Consider the following 6,302-nt stretch of genomic DNA (forward strand, 5'->3'; position numbering starts at 1 on the left):
GCTGGTGTACCTGTGTGAGAGCGGGGTTTTGTACATGTTTCTGAGAAGTCTTTAACAATATTGGAGCCTCTGAAAATATGCTTGTTTAATGGCTAAACTGTGAATATCTGTGGAACAGGCCAAATACATTCACTCTTCATTTTTCTATAATTTAAATCTTTATTTGTAGGGCACAGGACTGTAGTGAGCAGTGATGCTGCTGGAATCCTTGAAACCATTGCAACTATTTAATTTTTTTTTTTAATTAGAGTATGCATTAGAAAACTTGATGCATGTAGTGAATCTGCTGCAACTTGGGATAAATAACTATAGATAACTATATAGATAGTTTTAGTAATATACTGGAAAACTGGTCTGACATCCACACTCTGTGGCATTTTATCACCTTCCCTTATATGCAAAGAAACACAACTGAAAACTTTACTCCTGAGTAATAAAGCACTGACCACCTGTGCCATATTATAGTTTGCAACACCTTTAAAATTTGGCTCTCAGATCAACTGGAGGCTCAGTTGTGCTAATTTTTACTTGTGTGGGTGTGTTTCTGAGGTCAAAGACTATTGATTCAAGTAAGGGTTTGAAAGATTCCGCCCATCGTTGGCCATAAAACATGACCGAGGAAATGAATTGAAATTGAACGCTGAATTGTGAGTTTACTTGCTGCTGGTGCTATTCTATATGGAGAATTATAGTTTTTTAATACTGTGCAATCGTAATGAAAGAACCACAGGAATAATAAATGAAGGTGTGGCAGGTGGCATAAAATCAGATAGCTGAAGCCTGTGGCAGCTCGATCTGCCCCAGGGCGAGCGCTGGCTTCCCCAGGCTGGCATGGCTGATCTGCTCATGAATCAGCCTCTGAACCACTTTAGCTTTTCAGCCAAGCACATTTAAGAGCATGAAACGAGTTCACCCTGCTCTGCTGACGAGCGAGTGACTTGGGGTTGGTTGCAAATAGGGGCAGCCCCTCTTCCTGAGGGCAGGGTGGCTGTCAGCTGGGGGGTTCAGAGTGCTGGGGGCAGCAGCAGCTTTGCCTGTGTGACTTTTATTTCACTCCTTGCATGTCTGTCGGAGCCTGAAGCACCCATGGGTCCCAGGACAGGTACTAGCCTGTCACCTGTGGTTCCCAGATGTGGCTATGCACTGACTAGCAACCTTAGTATTTTCATGACACTGTCAACATAAGTATCTTCCTTACAGTTCTAAGCCTTGTTTCCAAAAAAACCCCAGCCAAGTTAAAGAAACACCACGTAGTTAAAAGCCACCTCAGTCATGATGTAATTTGTTGGCTGAGATTACATCATTCCCATTCATCGGAAAATGATAGTCATTGTGAGTTTCTGGGTCTTGCAGCCTTGTGTTCTGCAGTGTGATCCTTTTTTAGAAGATTCTTGGTAAATTGGGCACCTGGTTCTTCCCTTGATCTCACTCTGCTCGAAATGTTTGCATGTGAATTTAGCCTTTCATATTAAAAAGGAAGATGCTTAACCTGAAACTCAAAATTCTTCAGGGTAGTGTTTCAATATACAGCAAAACATAAATATTTTTTCCATAAGTATTGAAAGCTAAGTGTCTGCTTAAATTTTGTTGTGTGCAAACAAAACCACCAGTGTTAAAATTTTCTCTGGATTATTGAAGATTGAATCTTTTTGGTTTTATATTGCCAACTGAAGTGAAATACATGAGATTGTAAGACAGAAGGCTGTAACTCCTTCACCATGAAGTACATAGGTATCTCTACCTCTTGTTCTTAGACTTGAATAGTTTAAGGTTACCATCCTTTGCTCCCAGGATTTTACACCTTGATGAGTAATCTACTTTTTTTTAATTGACCCAAGTTAAGTATTATCTATTTGCCATACTTTTTGGTATACTGCTTTTAATCTGCATGCAATGACCTTTTGAAAGGGAGCTAAGTCAAGCTGCAAACAAAAGTGGCGGTCCTCCTGGGCGCTGGTCTTCGAGTGCAATAGAGTGACCGACTCGAGCTACATCACATGTGGCTCAGGGGCTTTTATCATCGCACACCCTCTTCCCTGGTCGGGATACCTGTACTGACAATAAGTTGAAGATGGAGCAGCTGCTCCCCAAGAGGGAGCCATCAGCCTTTTCATTTGCCCTTGGAAAACTTTAGGAAGCCACCTGATGCAGTGCTACGAGTGTATTTTTCTTCTGGTGAAAAATACTGTGTTTTGTTCCGTTGGGCTGGACCTGTAACACCTAGCAAAGATGGGAGCTGCAAAAGTGTAAGGGCTACACGCATCCGTTTCCTCCCTGAGGTCAGAATCTTGCTCAGGATGAAACCCTTACACTTGAGCAAAGCTGGAGAGTTCTCGAGTGTATTGGAGATGCCAGAGTGGCTTCAGTGCTCAGTTGTATTCATTAATGCATTTAGCTGGTGTCTGTTTTTCGTGCAACACATCTGTGTCCCTTGTTTTCCTCCCCTGAAGGAAACTGCAACACAATTACTGTCATTACAAATCCTGAATTGATGCTATGCTGTAGCAACTGTTGCTACAAGATTCTTCTTCCAGTTGGAGGGCTGCTCTTGGGGTGTGACCTCTTGCACTATCTGTACGGGCACATATTTCAAAAGAGCGGGGGGATGTGCGAGACGATAGGTAAAAGGAGCTGAACGTACTAGTCCTGCTAACAGCTTGCCTTAAATCACTGAAATTACAGCAGTTCATCGCTACTACTGCAATCCTCAGTCTTTCTGTAGTTAGGTTTTAAAATCCAACAGGTTCTGGAGGTTATACAACTTTATTTTTAAAAAGCTTCTATCTTTGCATAATTGCACTCTCCAGATAAGCCCTTTCTGGATAACATGTCATTTCACACACGGACAGAAAAAACATCCGTCTCCAATGTTCTTGCTGTAAAGTCTTGTTGTTTTTTCCCGTGTAAATTATATTTGGACTAAAGGTTGCCTACTGTTGAATCAGTGTGTTTACTTGAATGTTGCCATTTTATGCAGTTACAACTGCTGACTCTTGCTCTTCTCTGGGCCCATGAGAGGGGAGATCGTGTGACCAGAGGTGGCAAACCCGCACAGAGGATCAGTGGAGCTGAAGGCTGGCTGCTGTTTTTATACTCCCATATGTATTAAATGTTAGAGGACTTCACAGAATAGTGCTTAATATTTTGAAGTCGTGACTTTTTAAGTCACACTAAACATAGTTATCTTAAAAATATGCTTGCTTTCTTATCTATAAAACAGTCTTTAAAAAAGGAGATGAGCTGGCAGGAGTGGTTGGAGGGCCTCGTGCTGTTAGTTGTTGAGTAACTCGAGTTCCAAGAGACATGGATGCAACTGGCAGGATTAGGTCCTGAGCCATCGCTACTGGGGTTTGTACTGGCTGGTCCTGAGGGCATGAAGCAACCGCAAGTCCTCGACAGGCTGCATGGAGGAGGAGGGTCAGCCTGGGAGAGCTAGTTGATGCAGCTGGATTCCTTGGAGCACTTGCTTGTGGATCTCGGCCCCAATTTAGCCTCAAGTCAGCCTTTATAGAAGGAATGCGTTTTGATAGTGTGTTTGCTCCCAGAGAAGTAACTAATTCTAACTAAGGAAATGATGAGAGCACATCTTGCGGCTTTCATTGAATCGCATGTGAATACAACTAGCTGATCGATCTCTCAGTTCCTCAGTAAACCAGCAAGGGCGGATAGGATCAAATCTGCTGTTCTTCGTGTTGGGAGTGGTTTTTGCCTTTTCGAACTTGCCCAAGAGATAACCACGTATGATCCAATTTTCTTGCTCTGGGAAACGATGAATGTATTGTGTGTCGTGGAGCAGACCTGTGCTTCCTCTTTCAGACAGCAGTATTGGAAGTGCTGTGCAAATGTAATGCTTCGAAATGGCTGGAGTAAATTCTGTTTCATGTAGGAACTTTTTTTAAAGGGATGTGGCCAAATTTGAAACCATGATCTAGAGGAAAAGTGGGAGAAGGTCAGGATGATGCATCTACTGAGTCCCATTTGGTTTGTTGTTTTACAATTACTTTTCTTATATCAAATTTTGCTCACCGTTGTTGTCTGGAACAGAATGGAAACAGCATCTTATAGAACGTGCAATCTAAGGCACAATGCAAATAGGTTGTATTAAGAAGGTTGTCTTTACTTGATAGCAATCCTGAGTGCAATGTTTTTGTCGTGTCCCTTTTGGAAGAAGAGCATTAAGTGCAGTCTGAGGTTTTTCTTTTCTTATAAGCAAAGCATTGGTTTGTCCATTACTGACTTCTTGTGGAATTTGTGCCAGATGTATATTAAATATTTTGGTGCTTTTTCTAATCTGAGCTGCCATTCATTTACCTGTGAGATTATTGTACTTCTGTATATTTAAATGACCAATCCCTTAAAAAAAAAAAAAAATCCTTTAGCCACAATGTATCCTGACTACTGTAGCTTTGTAAATGTTCCAAAGCTTCTGGGTTTCCTGTGTTCCAGTAAGGTCTGAGGGGAGGGAGGGGAACAGCTACAGAAATCTAATCCACTGGAAAGGGAACTTGCACGCTGTTCTGTGCATTACTGGACAAATGAGTAACATTTGTGGTGTTTACATAATGACACGTTGGTGTTCACTTTTTTGTGCTCAAGCTTTGTACAAAATGTCTTATTTAAAGCTGAAGTCCTTTCTACATTTTCAATTAAAAGGGGACAAATTAATTATTTTTTCATGCCTATAAATAGGACTCTTGCTAGTTTTATTTGTCATCTCCAGAGTTTCTCAAGCAGGAATCCTGGATGGTTACTAAATCCTGCCTAGTCCTTGCAGGGGGCTGACCACATCATTTTTAAGTGCACGGAATGAAAACTATCTATCTGGCTTCTTTCAACTCTGCAGTGCCGGTGTCTACAAGAAGGAGATGCTGGCTGTGAACAGTCTTAACAGGAGCGTGTCCCTACAGAGGGACGAGCGCTGAGGCCAGTCTGGCATTCACCCCTCTCCACTGAGCTGCCTGACCCCATGGCCTCTGCTGGGCTGGGGTCAGCAGTGGGGACTGGCGGTGCTGGGTGAAGGGACTGACTCCCTTTCACGTTGTGTGGCAGCACTGATGTTGATGCTTACCCCAGTCTGCAATAGCTACAGCCGAAGGATGCCAGGCTCACTTGGAGTGGATAAAGTACCTTTGTAAAAAGAAAAAATTGGCTGCATTCATCTTGCTTAAGAATAGATTTCATTTCAGGAGTTTTGGAGGCTTTAAATTTAGGTATGAACGACACTGATGTGAGCATCTCCTACCCACTCACTAGTGCTGCCCTGGGGCTAGTGCTGCATTTGCCTTTCTCTCCCTTGCCTTTATTTTTGCCTGCCTCTCCACACAGCAGCTCCCAACTTCTACTCCATAAGCTGCTCTTTGCTCAAGAGCCCAGCGCAATGAACTTGGGGTTGGAAAGTAGGAGGGTGTAAACAGTCTATCAGCTGTATTTAATAATTTCTGGAATAATAACTATTTCAACTTTATTTCAGCATATTCTAATTCATATCAAGAAATCCTTTGTCTCACGTTCAAACCCTGCAACAAACATTTCCTTTTAATTTTTCTTTTTTTTTTTTTTTTGAGCGCTGAAAGCTCTCCTAGGCATCCTCATGCTTGGAAATTCAGTATCTTAACAGGAGATGGTCGGGCAGCCTTTATGTTAGGTGGCAATGGCTGCAAAGCAGAGGACTGAAGCTGTCAGGTTGCAAATCACCTCATCCTACTGCTGGTAGTGCACCCAGTCTTACTGCAGCTCTGCGCTTCCAGCTCCCTGCTGAAAGCGATGATGTGTGGAGTTCACACAGACTTGTGCTTTCCTTAAAATGGCCCTTGCCCCTCCCACAGCCACACTGTAACTTCTCTTTTTTCTTCTTTGTGTGTGTGTGTGGGGTGGTGAGGGAGGGAGGAGAAAGTGGAGATTGTCCAAGAAGTATGAATCACCAATTCCTCCTTTCCATGGACTAAGTACAGTACTTTCCCGGAAAGGAGGCAGCGACTCTGCTTCAGAGCTGGCACAGCACATTTCCAGAAATCCACACAATGCCCGAGAATAGCTGTTAACTGCTGAGCAGCTGCTGCAGGTACTACATTAACTTGGCTTGCTGGTTTACAGCCTGCGATGTTTCAGTGAAGACAACCCAGCTGGTACATCAGTCTCCAGCAATGAACGACTTGCCGAGTTACATCTTACAGGCCAATACTGATCAGCTTTTATGCCACACTCCTCCTGGTTTGCCCCCAGCTCCTCCTAAGCACTTGCCTAGCTCGCTCACTGCCACAGAAAATTGCCACAGCAAGAAGGGGTAATGGAAAAGGTTTTGT

The sequence above is a fragment of the Mycteria americana genome, chromosome 12 (assembly GCF_035582795.1).
Source record: "Mycteria americana isolate JAX WOST 10 ecotype Jacksonville Zoo and Gardens chromosome 12, USCA_MyAme_1.0, whole genome shotgun sequence".
In the NCBI taxonomy this organism is placed as follows: Eukaryota; Metazoa; Chordata; class Aves; order Ciconiiformes; family Ciconiidae; genus Mycteria; species Mycteria americana.